The sequence below is a fragment of the Moschus berezovskii genome, chromosome 12 (genome assembly GCF_049115385.1).
Source record: "Moschus berezovskii isolate FMDL1 chromosome 12, NW_MosBer_1.0, whole genome shotgun sequence".
NCBI classification, from domain to species: Eukaryota; Metazoa; Chordata; class Mammalia; order Artiodactyla; family Moschidae; genus Moschus; species Moschus berezovskii.
Window position 1 is genome coordinate 90,563,256 of NC_142471.1, and position 14,233 is coordinate 90,577,488.

At 49.3% G+C, this 14,233-nt stretch overlaps 1 protein-coding gene across 8 annotated transcripts in view; it reads right to left on the reverse strand.

Annotated features, from left to right (window-relative positions):
• The window catches only part of CTBP2 (C-terminal binding protein 2), a 174,051-nt gene that overhangs the window by 127,806 nt on the left and 32,012 nt on the right, over window positions 1–14,233 (reverse strand). For 2 of the 8 annotated variants that reach the window (XM_088842419.1, XM_088842422.1), the window contains exon 1: window positions 8,053–9,072. The exons of the other annotated variants lie outside the window; for them this stretch is intronic. The gene's annotated coding sequence lies outside the window, so the exon portion shown is untranslated. Of the gene's footprint in view, window positions 1–8,052; window positions 9,073–14,233 lie in introns of those variants that run through there. 8 annotated transcript variants of the gene reach the window in all.

The window sequence follows — 14,233 nt, forward strand, 5'->3', positions numbered from 1 at the left end:
TGGTTTCGGACTTCAACTGGGCCAGGAGACCATAGCTGCATACATGGGGGGCTGCTGGGAGCAAGATGGGCATCTCTGAGCAGCAGGGGTGAGGTGGGGTGAGTGGGAGGGGCCAGGAGCTGCTGGGGTGTAGATCCCCCCGCCCCACCCAGCCTCTGCCCCTGGGCTCAGAACTCGGGGACCACACAAGTGTGATCTGATCCCAACCAGGACCTCAGGCTGACCCAAGTCGCCTGGGGTGGGGCCCAGCCTCTCAGTATTAACACAGCCCCCAGAAAGACCTGGCCCACCAGGCATAAAACAGTGTGGATTCTGGACTGGTTGTCACCAGGGAAGGACAATGTCCTCCAAAGACGGAAAAGCTGGGCAAGACGGGGTTAACCCAGTATGACCTGAGATGCCTTCCCCTTCTACAGCCATGTCATTCCTTCCCAGGATTCAATCCCACATATGATTGCCTAATAATGAATAAACCGTATTAATTAGCTTGGAAACAATTACCCTTTATTGAGGGGGGGTGGGGACCCTGAAAGTTAATTTTCCAAGTCCCGATACAATTACGCTAGTATCAAGACACCTAAGGTCAAATCAACACTTCATGATTACCCCCACGTCTAAGAGTTTCAACTTCAAGAAGAAACATGCCCTCCAGGCACAAACTTTACATCAAGTCTTTGTAGAGGGAATGTTTATGGAAATTTTGTAATATTAAATATCTTCAGCTGGGTTTAAGCTTTAAGAACATGAAGAGGCCCAACAGCCAAGATTTCAGAACTCTGTCTTCAAATATAAGGACAGCCAGTGGAAAACTGTAAGGGAAGTCTTGGAACACAGCCACTTTCTTAAGGAAAACAAAATAGGATATTTTCTCAGTGTTGTCTCAGATGTAGTCAATTAATGTGTCCATTCCTCGGCTGTCTTTGAGCTTTTTGCTTTTGCACCCACCCTACGGAGCCAGCAGATTTGAGCCGGGCCAGGTGACCGGGAGGAGCTGGGCTTCAATCCTCTGGAGAAAGCCTCTGCTCTCAGTGACTCCAGAGATGGAGAAATAAACAAGGGCATCAGGATGCCAGATTAGGGGTGGGGGTGGGGTTGGATACAGCTGGAAAAATGAACATGGAAAGCAAATTGACGGGTGCTCAGGCCGGATGTGAGCCAAGCTTTGAAAGAAAGAAGAAAAAAAAAAAGTGGAGCTATGAGCAGCAACCCACACACACAACGACGTCATCCCGTGATCAAGCAGCGTTCCCACACCCTAAACTGCCTACCTGGCCGTGGAAGTGCTGGTCTGAGCAGTTTGACCCCCAGCTCCCAGAAGCCTGGCTGTGACCCCGAGTGTCTGTCCCAATGTCAGACAAGCTGTGAAGCCGCCTTGTTAACTTTGAAATGCCCAGGGGTGCAGAGTCCTTTCTGGGGGAGGACCCCCTTACAATCAGCCTGGCTCAATGCCTCAGGCAACGGGGGTGTAAGTCCACAGGCAAATCAGAGATACTGTAGGTGGCCTCTTGTGGATCCAGGCAGTAAGTGAACCAGAAAGCTACAGGTCCAGGCACTGCCACCTCTAAGAGAGGTCCCAGAACCTGCCAGGACTGGGAGCGAGATGGGCTAGCCCACGAAGAGAACATAGCAAGTAGCAACCACTAACCAGAAGGGCATCTTGAAAGGACGCCCTGGCCTCTGCTTTCTCCCTGTTAGACTGCAGGGCGCAGAAGAGGTGTGCTGAGTTCCTTTCCATCAGGCACCCTGCTGCACCCCCACTGACCAGGCGCACATGGTCAGACAGCAAGCACGTCTCCTGATGCTTGACACAGAGACATAAAACCCACTGAGCTGAGGATCTTTAACGTAAAATCCATGAGTGGCAGAACAGAATGTCTGAAGAGTTGGTGAGACAAACACCCACCACTTCAGTGGGAGTATGAAAGGGCCCCGTTTCTGAAAAGTTAGATTTCATCCTCCAGCTCATTCTACCCCTGGGCAGTAACTAGAGGAGGAACCAAGATTTAGATAAAAATAAATCATCTCAGGGATTTCCCTGGCAGCCAGTGGTTAAGACTCTGCACTTTCAATGCAAAAGGCGTGGGTTCCATCTCTGGTCTGAGAACCAAGATTCCACATACCACGCCAAAAATACAAACCACCTAAGATTATCCCTAAAACAGAAAAGAGTTGGATAGCTACTTCTGTGACACTATAGACATGACGAACAGCTATCACAGTATAGCTACATATATTATGACACCTGTAATCTCATCAGATTATTCAGCTTTAAAAATTCAAAAATACTTCATAACTTAGGAAAAACGCTTGTAGGTCAAATGGAAAAACAAAAAACAGACTCCAAATCTTATAAATTAAAAAAAAAATTCTTTACACAGTGAATTTCACTTGTTAGTGTACGCATCTATGCACGAGACAGAAAATACACCCAAAGTGTTAAAAGAAATTATTTTTCCATGCTAAGGTGATTTTTTAAACAGAAGTCTTTTGGATCATAAAAAGTCTTCACATTTTCCTCAATTTCTCCATTTTCTGTAAAGGGCAAGTTTCTCACAATCTGGAAAACACACAGTGAGTCTGTGTGGGCTTCTACATCAAGAGAGGGAGCTGAGGCTGGGAATACAGAAACGGAGCTGCTGTCTATGGTTCCTGGCTCTATTTAGGATCTAAGCCCTTAAGTAACTGCTGCACTGTCCAGGTAAGTCCAAAAGGAAGTAGTAAGTAAGGTATCCCCTCCAAGCTCATGAAGTTTAATCTAAAAACAGGGTGATGGGACTTCCTTGGCGGCCCAGTGGTTAAGACTTCACCTTCCAATGTAGAGGATGTGAGCTGGATCCCACATGCCTCGGGGCCAAAAACCAAAACACAAAATATAGCAGCAATATTGAAACAAATTCAATAAAGACTTTTAAAAAGTGGGGTTTAAAAAAAAAAATAAAAAAAATCTTAAAACAAACAAAGAGGTGTCCCTCGTATGGATGCCAACACATCAGTCTGAATTCCAGTGGCCAATCGACCTGGGAGAAGCCCAGAGGGGCAGGGGAAGGGGCACCAATGCAGCGGGGATCCCTTGACTCCCACGGGGAGCTCAGAACCCACTCTCCCCAGGGCCTGCAGGACAGGATGGCACTGCCACAGGTGGACTTGGCAGGCTCCAGCCAAGTTCTTGGCTACAGAATAGACTGCAGGAGAATGAGCAGAGAGAAGCATAAAATACACACACACACAGACACACACAGACACACACACAGACACACACACACACAGACACACACACACACACAGACACACACACACCCGACACACACACACAGACACACACACACACACATACACCCGACACACACACACACAGACACACACACACACACACCTGACACACACACACACACATACACCCGACACACACACACACACCCCGACACACACACACACACACCCCTGACACACACACACACACACACACACCCCTGACACACACACCCCAGAAGAATGAGCAGAGAGAAGCATAAAATACACACACACAGAGACACACACACACACACACACAGACACACACCCCTGACACACACACACACACACACCCCGACACACACACACACACCCCTGACACACACACACACACACACATACACCCGACACACACACACACACACCCCTGACACACACACACACACACCCCAGAAGAATGAGCAGAGAGAAGCATAAAATACACACACACACACACAGACACACACACACACACCCCAGATGAGCAGAGAAGCATAAAATACACAGACACACACACAGACACACACACACCCCCGACACACACACACACACCCCCGACACACACACACACACCCCCGACACACACACACACCCCCGACACACACACACACCCCCGACACACACACACACACACCCCCGACACACACACACACACCCGACACACACACACACCCCCGACACACACACACACCCCCGACACACACACACACACCCGACACACACACACACACACACACACACACACACCCCAGAAGAATGAGCAGAGAGAAGCATAAAATACAAACACACACACACACACACACATACATATGACTTGAGAGTCAAACGGCTGAGTTCACAAGCCCTGGAAAAATTACTCACAAAAACAGTGACTAGATTTAGATACCAACTACTACTGATCATGGGACTATAGGCAGAATATCAAACTGGGAGGAAGTTGGGTAAAAATGAATTCAGCTGGTTAACAGCCCCTCAGACCCAGCTCTCACCAACTGTTTCTCCATCTCCAACTCTATCATATATTGTGAGGGCACCGACCATTTTACCAGGTTTGTCACTGGTTTAGCTGCTCAGCTCCAGGTGAGCAGTGAAGAGCGTTAATCTTTCGTCGTGTCCGACTCTTTGCAGCCTCATGGACTGCAGCCCGCCAGGCTCCTCTGTCCATGGGATTTCCCAGGCAAGAAAACTGGAGTGGGTTGCCATTTCCTCCTCCAGGGGATCTTCCCAACCCAGGGGTCGAACCCACGTCTCTTGCACTGCAAGCGATTCTTTACCATCTGAGCCACCAGGGAAGCTGTGATGGCTTCCATCAGGGAAGGTGCGCAGGACAACATAACTTTTATCTTGGAGAACTTGGAGACCAGCCACTAGTGAAGAGCACTGAAGGAGGCTGTGAGTAGCCCCAGAAAAGCTGCCTGATCCCTCGTTTCACTTCTTCACCAATAAACCCAGGGCATGACCGTTCTTACGTAGAATGAGGGGCCGCAGTGGGGTGACACGTGATGCCGCAGATAAAGCACTCAGCTCTAACATTATCTGTGAACACTTCTACTGTGTGACAAATGCTTTTCTAACAGGACTAGGGTAATTCAAGAATCCAGAGTCCTGGGAAGAAGAAAGGCCTAAAGGAAATTGTTTTATATCAAAATAAATGTATTCAAACCCAAACCTACAGGTAGGTTCAGGGGAGATTTCGATGTGAAACGAAGCGCTTCACTGCCATCAAATGGACTGGCTGCTGTACCTGCAACCAGAGAGACAACTTGGCTTTTTAAAATCCATTAACAGCACTAGGCATGTCGCAGGGAGCAGGATGTAGGGCAACTCCGCAAATACAAACACCAAGTGACGACTCCCAAGGTCGAATGGAAAGGAAATTCACAGGGCCAAAATAAGTCTCCTCTACAGGCAACAAATTCTAGTCTTTAGAATGAATCCAGGGACTTTCTTGGCAGTCCAGTGGTTAAGACTCCACACTTTCCATGCATGGCTGCAGAGGACGCAGCTTCGATCCCTAGTCGGAGAACTAAGATCCCACATTCCCACATGGCGTGCAGTGCAGCCAAAAAAAGAAAGAATAAATCCCAGAGCCAGATGAGACCTCAGAGAGCATCTTATCAGGAAAGGGAACCTCCCCCTACAAACAGCCTGATGATTCAAACCTCCCGATTCACATTATCAGGCTAAGTAACACTGGGGATCGTCAACGAACTTCCTCACATACCGAATCGCTCCGTTGCACTCATTAATTTTGAAAATATAGACGACCTTGCATAGGGGTAATAACTTCATAAACGCTGTTCTCACTGACAGAACACGTGTGTAAATACACAAGCATGTATGTTTAACACAGTGCAAATACATCCACTTTCTAGGGGAACAACAGCTCGAAACTTTCCCTGTGAAATTAGATTCTGGGGCTATGTCACTTCACAGCTCTCATGAAGGCATGCCAACGCCAGTGAGGTGCTCAGGGTTTCCTCTAAAGAAATCTCGCTCACGCGGTTTTTAACTTCTCTCGTATACCAGGCCAGAACTCCCGGCTGTTATTTTTATAGCAGCAGTGCTAATAAAGTATCAAAATCCTGTCACCTTTCATCCCAACTTTTGTTTCAGTCCATGTGCACGGCTCAAGAACACCAACAGCACAGATGAACAAAACTCACAGGGTGAAGGCAGGCTCTGCCACCGGTTTCCCAAACCAGCCAAGCTATCAGAGCACACAAGCGTCTTCAAACACCACCCCCATGGACATCTGCTGCACGGGGCGGGTGAGCTAAGCAGAGGCCAGAGGCGTCTCGCTCCTCTCATTTTACGACTCTCAGATTTCCACGATGGGTTTCCTCTTACCCAGGGCTCCAGCCTAAGACTGGGTTAAAAAATCTTGGGATGGAATACTCCTCAGCAACAAAAAGGAACCAGCCGGCAATCCAAGAACTTGAATGAATTTCAAAGGGAACTGTGCTGAGTGAAAACACTCTGCCCCCAAAAGGCTACACATCATCTGATTCTGCTTCTATAACTTTCTTAAGGGACAAAACTACAGAGATGGAGAACAGTCAGGCTTTCGGGCCTGGGGAGGAGGCAGGACACTCTAGCTCCAGAACTTTCTCCGAGTGAGCAGGGTCTTGGAAGTCAGCCAGCCCTGCTGACAAGCTTGTATGTTGGCCACGAACTGTCTGCGCCACCTGAAGAGGGTGTGGCTGGAAATGGGGAACAGGGGACACCCTTGTGGGCTGGAACACTGTTGGGTATCTTCACTGTGATGGGGCACATGGAACATGATGCAACTGCGGGAGAAGCGAATACACCCAAACAAATACATGTGACACTGGGGAAATCTGAATAGTATCTGTGGATTATATCAGCTTCAATTTTCTGCTTTGGTCACTGTTTTGCAAGATGTTACCAACTGGGGGAGAACCAGGTGAAGGGTCTTTACAACTTACATGTGATTCCCTGATGACGTCACAATGACAAGCTTAATTACAAAAATAACAAGTAGCTTTATCCTGTTTTGTCTGTTCCTTAGGCCCAGGCTGACCAATAAACAGGGCGATTCCTTTTTGCGGTGGACCGGGGTTTGTTTACAAGGAGCCTAGCCTGTTGACACGCTTCACACTCTGAACTGGGATCAGCTTCCTTTGGCTGCCAGGGTACACGGCTCCTGAACCCTGACCTTCTCCGCTGGAGCTGGCAAAGATGCTTGCTACGTAAGATCTTTCCTGGGAACAGGCACAAATGACTGGCTTCTCTTGCCCAGCTGCTGCCAGCTGCCCGGGGCTCCCCAGGTCACATCTCACAAAACAGCTCCGGAGAGGACAGGAGAAAGCCAGTCCCCGGGGCTGCTCCGTCTGGATGAGTGGGCAAGGAACCCCAGGACTCCCGGACCCCACAGGGCTGCCTCAAAACACCAGGCGGCAGGCTGGAACAGGGCAAGACCATCCCTGGCTGACACACGTGGTTATACACTGGGCTGGCCACCTTCCAACACCCAGCTCGTTCAGAGAAAGTTCTGGAGCTGCTGAGTCCTAGCAGATTGCCAGAAGCAGCGAGCCACCTGTCTGAGCTGACCCACAGCTTACATTTCTGCTTTTCCAGCAGCCTGGGGACCTTGAGGCTGCCCTCGAACTCCCCGTCAGCCTCTTGTGACCCAACTTAATCACACTGTATCAACCTCAAGGTCTTTGGTGGTGTTCAGAGTCTGCCCCCCAAGATCGCGTGTTGTCTCCCTTCTAAGGAGAGCTGGCAGTCAGTCCCCGGCACTCCCCGGCACCTCCCTGCTGATTCAAAGAACCCAGAAGGAGAAAATTACAGGAGCATCTTTGCTGTCTCGCCTTTATTGTCTTCAGGGTCACACTTCTTTCAATCCATTCAACACAAGTTTATCCTCAATGCCTCCCAGAAACAATCATGAAAGTAGTCCCCCCTCTCCCCAAAATGTGTCATTCGGTACAGTGTACAGATAAAACATATTTTCATCATAATACTATTTTTTCAGATCCCATAAACCCTTAAATAGCCATTTACTCAAAAAGCTGAACACTTTCAAACGCTGCCCAGCTTCAAAGCTGATAAAGAAATAACCGGCGACTCCTCCGCGGGAATAAAAATTACATTCTACATAAATTAAATATATAATTTGATTAAACATGTTTATGTCTTTGTGATGACATTTAAAATAGAAGTAATCATTTTCTTTCTCAAAAGAAAAACTCTTTCAAATATAATTCGAAGCTGTCAAACCTATCGCCTGCTACAGATCTTTTAAATGTCACGTACCTTCAAAGGGGGATGGCAGTTTCCTTTTAAATATGCAATTCCAAACAGTGCGTTCTGAATCAAGCATGTATTAAAATACACCGCTGGCATTTATCCTGATTAAGTAGAGCCCTCTCCCCTTGTTCCTGAGGATCTGCTCCGGAGAGCAGCACTGAGAATGTTTCCTCCCCATGTAACTCCAGAAGGGTTAACGCTTCCACACTGGCTGCAAAGCACCTGGCCACTGGGACCAAAACCAAGTCACACCCCTGAATGCCTTAAGGGGCAAAGGTATTTCGTATGATTCCTGCAGTTTCCCTCCCAGGTATCTCGTTGAACTCTGTGTAACCCAATTATGGCACAGCATCAACGGCCCAATTGTAAGATGGTGTTAATCAGATGCAAAGAAAAACTCCGAACTCATTCTTCTAAGTCAATGACCTACATATTCAATTGCTTCTTCTCCAACTCAGTAGCGAACACCATGCTATATTTAAACACAGAGCACAGATACATCTTTCTTCTGAAGTGCTTAGTGATACAGATAAAGCCCTACTCTGGAGTCCTCCTCTTCTTCTCAGCGTAAGGAATGCAAGCCTTTGTCAACATCAACGGTTTGGGGGACTCAAGACAACACACACGGTCCATGGCACTACTGTGTTTTAATAATAAGAAGGGTCGTTTTCTGTAAAAACTAAAGATGAAGCTCCAATACTCTGGCCACCTGATGCGAAGAGCCGACTCAGTTGGAAAAGACCCTGACGCTGGGAAAGACTGAAGGCAGGAGGAGAAGGGGACGACAGAGGATGAGATGGTTGGATGGCATCACCGACTGGATGGACATGAGTCTGAGCAAGCTCCGGGAGATGGTGAAGGAGAGGGAAGCCTGGCGCGCTGCAGTTAATGGGGCCGCAAAGAGTCAGACACGACTTAGCAACTGAACAACCACCAAAGGTAAAAAGCCTTCACTGGAAGGCAAGCAGAACGAAGCCGGCCTCCCCAGCCCCTGGCCAACTACAAGTGCTCAAACAAAACAGACCAAAGGACTTCAAGTCAGTTAAGCATGTCGCATACCAAGTGTCCAACGGAGGTGCAAACTCTTCATAACTGCTCAACCTCAGAACGAGGGATCAACATGGGAGTAATCTAGGAGTCAGCAGAGACGACAGCAGAAGGAACAGAGGGCTCTCAGAGTCTGTCCTAAGACCAGGGAAAGGGGACTTTCCACTGCCAATCTCTTCGTATCTCAGCCAAATTTGATGAAACGTGGGTAAGTCAACTGCTTCACCACCACCCTCTCCAACCAGTGTTGCAGGAGGATCCTAAAATTATCTCAAGAAGTATCAAGGCAGAGGCTGGGGAGACCACCCAGCCCAGCTCTGCACCCTCTGCCTTCCTCCCGGGGAAGGGGCGCTGCCCGTGGAGGAAGTAGGTGAGCGGAGGCCAGACGCGTGCCCGCACAACTCAGGGAGCCTTGGAGACAGATTACCCACTGCCTGGTGGGCAGCCTGGGAGAGGACCAGGGTTGGGGGGAATACGCTTCACAACCAAATCTGGGCTGGAGCTGGGAAAACCTCAGCTGCGGACGCCTTGCTGTCTCATCCGACACTGTGACCTCAGGCAAGTCGCTTTGCCTCTGGGAAACCAACTTCTCTCGGGGATGGGAGAGGAAAGCTCCAGAGACACCACATTTCTATAACTCCAGTTCTAATTCCATTTAAAACGGGCAACTCCTGAGACTCAGAGCCAATTCTCTACTCACCGGGGCTTGACAGAGTTATGACGGGACCCTCTCTCTCTCTCTGGATTCAGGTGTATGTCCTTCCTTGGGTGGCCGACCCCCATCCCTACTCCCCACCACTGCGTGGAGGAGAAGGGTCAGTAAGTACCACCCGTGAGGCCAGACCCGGCAAACTGACCTCGGCACCCATGGAGAAGCCAGAGAGCACGGCTGATCCTAAATGTCTGTGTGTCGTGGGGGACCTTCTGCGTGCTTCCTGCAACCCCAGTCTCCTCCCAAGAGGGGGGCCTTCCCCGCTAACACCACACGTGCTCCCGTCTCCCCACATCTGGGGCCCACGGAAGTCATCCGTCCAGCACCCCCACCAGTAGACTCTTCCGGCTTCAGTGCTTTTTTTTGAGCCTTGCTACCTATCAAGCTTAATGAACCCAATGTATACACACATATCTGAAGCTATAGCCATATACACACACACACCCACTCATCCAAAAAATCTGGCGTGGGCTCCTTCCTGATGGTCAAGGCCAACAGCCCCTTCTCACCTGCCGTCCACCTTTCCCAGCTGGACCCCACACCCACACCACTCCATCCATTCTACTACAGCACCAACGGAGGGGCAGGGACTGCTGAGAGGCAGATTTGGAGACAGACATAACCTTGTCTTCAAGGAGTTCCAGAACGAGCAGAACACCTGAACACCAAGTGCTAGAGAAGCAGATGTGGAAGGAGAGACAGCAACTGCGCCTGAACTCCCACTCAGACGCTCCCAAAGCACTGTCTTCCTTGGTCCCTCCAAGGAGCTCCACATGTACCTCACCACCTCTCCCAGCTCCGCCTACCACTTGACTGCAAGTCCCTCCCACCCCCAAACTCACTAGCATGGACACCACCACTTTACCCCACTGGGAGCCCGAGACTCCACCAAGTCCAGACCCTGACTTAAGTTTCTGATCCTGGAACTGACCATGCCTGCCCCTACATTTGTCCACCTCCATGTTGGAATCACATCAATTCCCGGGCAAGAATGAAAACTCCAATCATCTTCTCTAAAAACACTTAGAAAAAAATCCAGTTGAGACAAATGTCATTTTGGGAGAATGACCCAGTCTAACTCAACTGGTCTAGTTAAAAAATATTGTAAAAAAAAAAAAAAAGTGTTAGTCGCTCAGTCTTGTCTGACTCTTTGCCATCCCATGGACTGTAGCCCACCAGGCTCCTCTGTCCATGGAATTCTCCAGGCAAGAATACTGGAGCAGGTTGCTAGTCTCTTCTTCAGGGGATCTTCCCGACTCAGGCATCAAACTCAGGCCTCCTGCACTGCAGGCAGATTCTTTACTGTCTGAGACACCAGGGAAGCCTGAAATATCTAAAATTCCATCTCAGTCAAACGATACCCTTAGAAGGGCTCCTCACAGAAGGGCTTGCCCTAAGTTCTCCCTCAACACTGTGCTTCTAAGTTTGCCCGCGGACCAGGCCCAAGCAGCAGCTCGCATTACCAGGCCTGAGTCGCTGGCAGGACCCTCGACTCCTATTTGCTGCTGCTGTTCAGCTGCTAAGTTGTGTCCAACTCTTCGAAACCCCGTGGGCCGCAGCGCGCCAGGCTCCCCTTGTCCTTCTCTCTCTCAAACTTTGCTCAAATTTACGTCCACTAGTCGGTGATGCCATCGAGCCATCTCATCCTCTGTCACCCCCTTCGCCTCCTCCCCTCCATCTCTCCCAGCATCAGGGTCTTTTTCAATGAGTTGGCTCTTCTCATCAAGTGGCCAAAGTATTGGGGCTTCAGCTTCAGCATCAGCCCTTAAAATGAATATTCAAGGTTGATTTCCTTTAGGATGGACTGGTTTGATCTCCTTGCAGTCCAAGGGACTCTCAAGAGTTTTCTCTGGCACCACAGTTTGAAAGCATCAGTTCTGCAGCGCACAGCCTTCTTTATGGCCCAACTCTCACATCCGTCTGTGACTACTGGGAAGACCAGAGCTCTGACCAGACGGACCTTTGTCATTACAGGACTCTACCCCCATAACCCTCTAACGAAGCATTTCTCTTTAGGATGAGCTCAAGGACACACACCGTCTCTCTAAACTCAGAAAGAGAGAGCTGTTCACAGCCACCTGTCCTGAAATCTGTGGTTGCTGTATGTCCATTTTTTAAACAACTCTAGTCCTTCCCAATCTCTTCCCTTCTTACAGTATCCTTTTTTCTTGTTTAAATCCTCAAAGTATTAGGCTGGTCAAAAAGTTTGCTTGGGTTTTTCTAGCTCACAGGGAAACCTGCATGAACTTTTTGGACAACCAATACTTTCTCTAAAAAGACAAGATATAAAAAGTAAAATGTAATCCACTCATTAGGACCTGGTAGCAGCCCTACAAACCATTCCCCAAAAGCACTGGCCCTGAAGAGACTTGGAGAAGCTGGCAGTAGCCTCCCCAAGGCCAGCACACCCCAGACCACTGGGCTCCCGGGTGGCCCGGCTCGCAGGGTGACTAGTCTGCGGCTGGTTAAAGAGCTGGGCAGCACATCTGTTCAGCCAGTTTCCCTACACTGAAGCAAACTAGAAATGCACATGCTCCCATGTGATGATCAGCGGGCTCCGAAAATCAACTTCTGCCAGTCGTGAATGCAAAACCTTGGGCACAAATGTGAAGAAACACCAGGGACCAATGGCCCTGACCCTCATGCTTCACTGGAGAGCACAGTTATTTGAGAGGTAGGGAAGCGGGTGGGAGATGGCGTGGGAATGGCAGCAGGGAGAGACACGGCCCAGGAAGAGTCAACAATTGTCCTGAATCGCCAGGGAAAGCCAAGAGAAGCAGGCCTCAAAATAAAACAAAAAGGTTCCTTTATCCAAAGCAGGTACACTTTATGGCCCACCCCCAGCAGAGCAGTGGGGCAAACTGCATCTATCTCGCTAGCGGAGGGACCAAGAGAGAGGAAGGTGTCCCCCACCCTATTATACTGCCCTCAAGCAGAAAGCCAAGGTTCCACTAAGTGGTTTAAAAGAATAGCTCCATCTTCCTCACGTGATTGGCAGCAGTGTAAAACCTTATTATAACTGCTTTATAAAACTAAACATACACCTAGTTTATGACCCAACATTCCACTTGTAGGAATTTACCCGAGAGAAATGAAAACGCATCTCCTTAAAAAGGCATGTACGAGAATGGTTCACTCCAGCTTTACTCGGGATAGGAAACGTGTCCATCAGCAGGTGTGTGGGTGCGCGCACTGCGGTGGAGGCTGCACTGGAGTACTACACAGCAAGTAAAAAGGAGCGGGCAATTGCTCCAGGCGAGAACACCCCAGAATTCCAACAAACATGTTACGGTGAATTTAGAAAGCTTCTGTTGAAAGGTGTATGTGGTATAACACGTGTGTACTATTGCCTGTGTACATATACATGTATGTATAATGTGAGTACACATATATTATGTAGTATATTAAATGCTAGAACATGAAAAATTAATCATGTGGGAGTGGAGAGTATTTGCCGGAGATGATCAGGGAGACTGGAATGGGGGCTACCTGGCAAGGGCCATGAAAGAAGTTTCTGGATTGGTGCTAAGCTGTATATTGTGATATACTTGGGGGTACCCAGGTACGTGAATCTGTCGAAACAAATGGATTGGCACACCTAGGCTCTACGCCCATTCCCACCCCGCAGAACACCTCCCCCAAGTCCTATCTCAAGGGAAAAACTGAAGGAATCACAAAAAGTCATCCTCAGAAATGAGACACGTGCTGAAGGACCCAGACAGGCGTGGAGCTGAGCAAGGGCTGAGGACCGCTGAGAAACACTGCCAAGTCAAGATGGACTGACGGGTAGCGGGGTGGAGAGCGCTGGGCCTGGGGGGTTCACTGTACCACCTGCCCACTCGGGGGGAACCGCTGGCTCTGGCTCACCTGCAGAATGATGACCACAGACACAGCCACAAGGCCATTTCCCCACCAAGAGGCCCAGACAGATCGTCGCCCCAAACCAGAGTGTAGGAGCAGAGAGCGTCTAAGAAACACCCCTTCTCTCCAGGAACAGACCTGTGAATTCAAGGAGGCCCAGGACATGCTAAGGGCTGTTTGTATAAATGCAGGCTGATAAAACAGCAGGTCCCAACCCAATGAGAATAAAACCACAGGGCAATCACATTTGCATCCAGTAGGTTCCAGTGCTTCAAGGTAGAACCCCCAAGAGCAGCTTTTTGACCACAGTTTAGATCAGTCGCTCAGTCATGTCCGACTCTTTGCGACCTCATGGACTGCAGCACGCCAGGCTTCCCTGTCCATCACCAGCTCCCGGAGCTTGCTCCAACTCATGTCTATCGAGTCGGTGATGCCATCCAACCCTCTCATTCTCTGTTGTCCCCTTCTTCTCCCGCCTTCAATCTCTCCCAGCTGTTTGACCACACACAGTTCCCACAGAGCACACTGATTACACAGGCACGTTTGGAAACAAGCCGCTAAACTCCA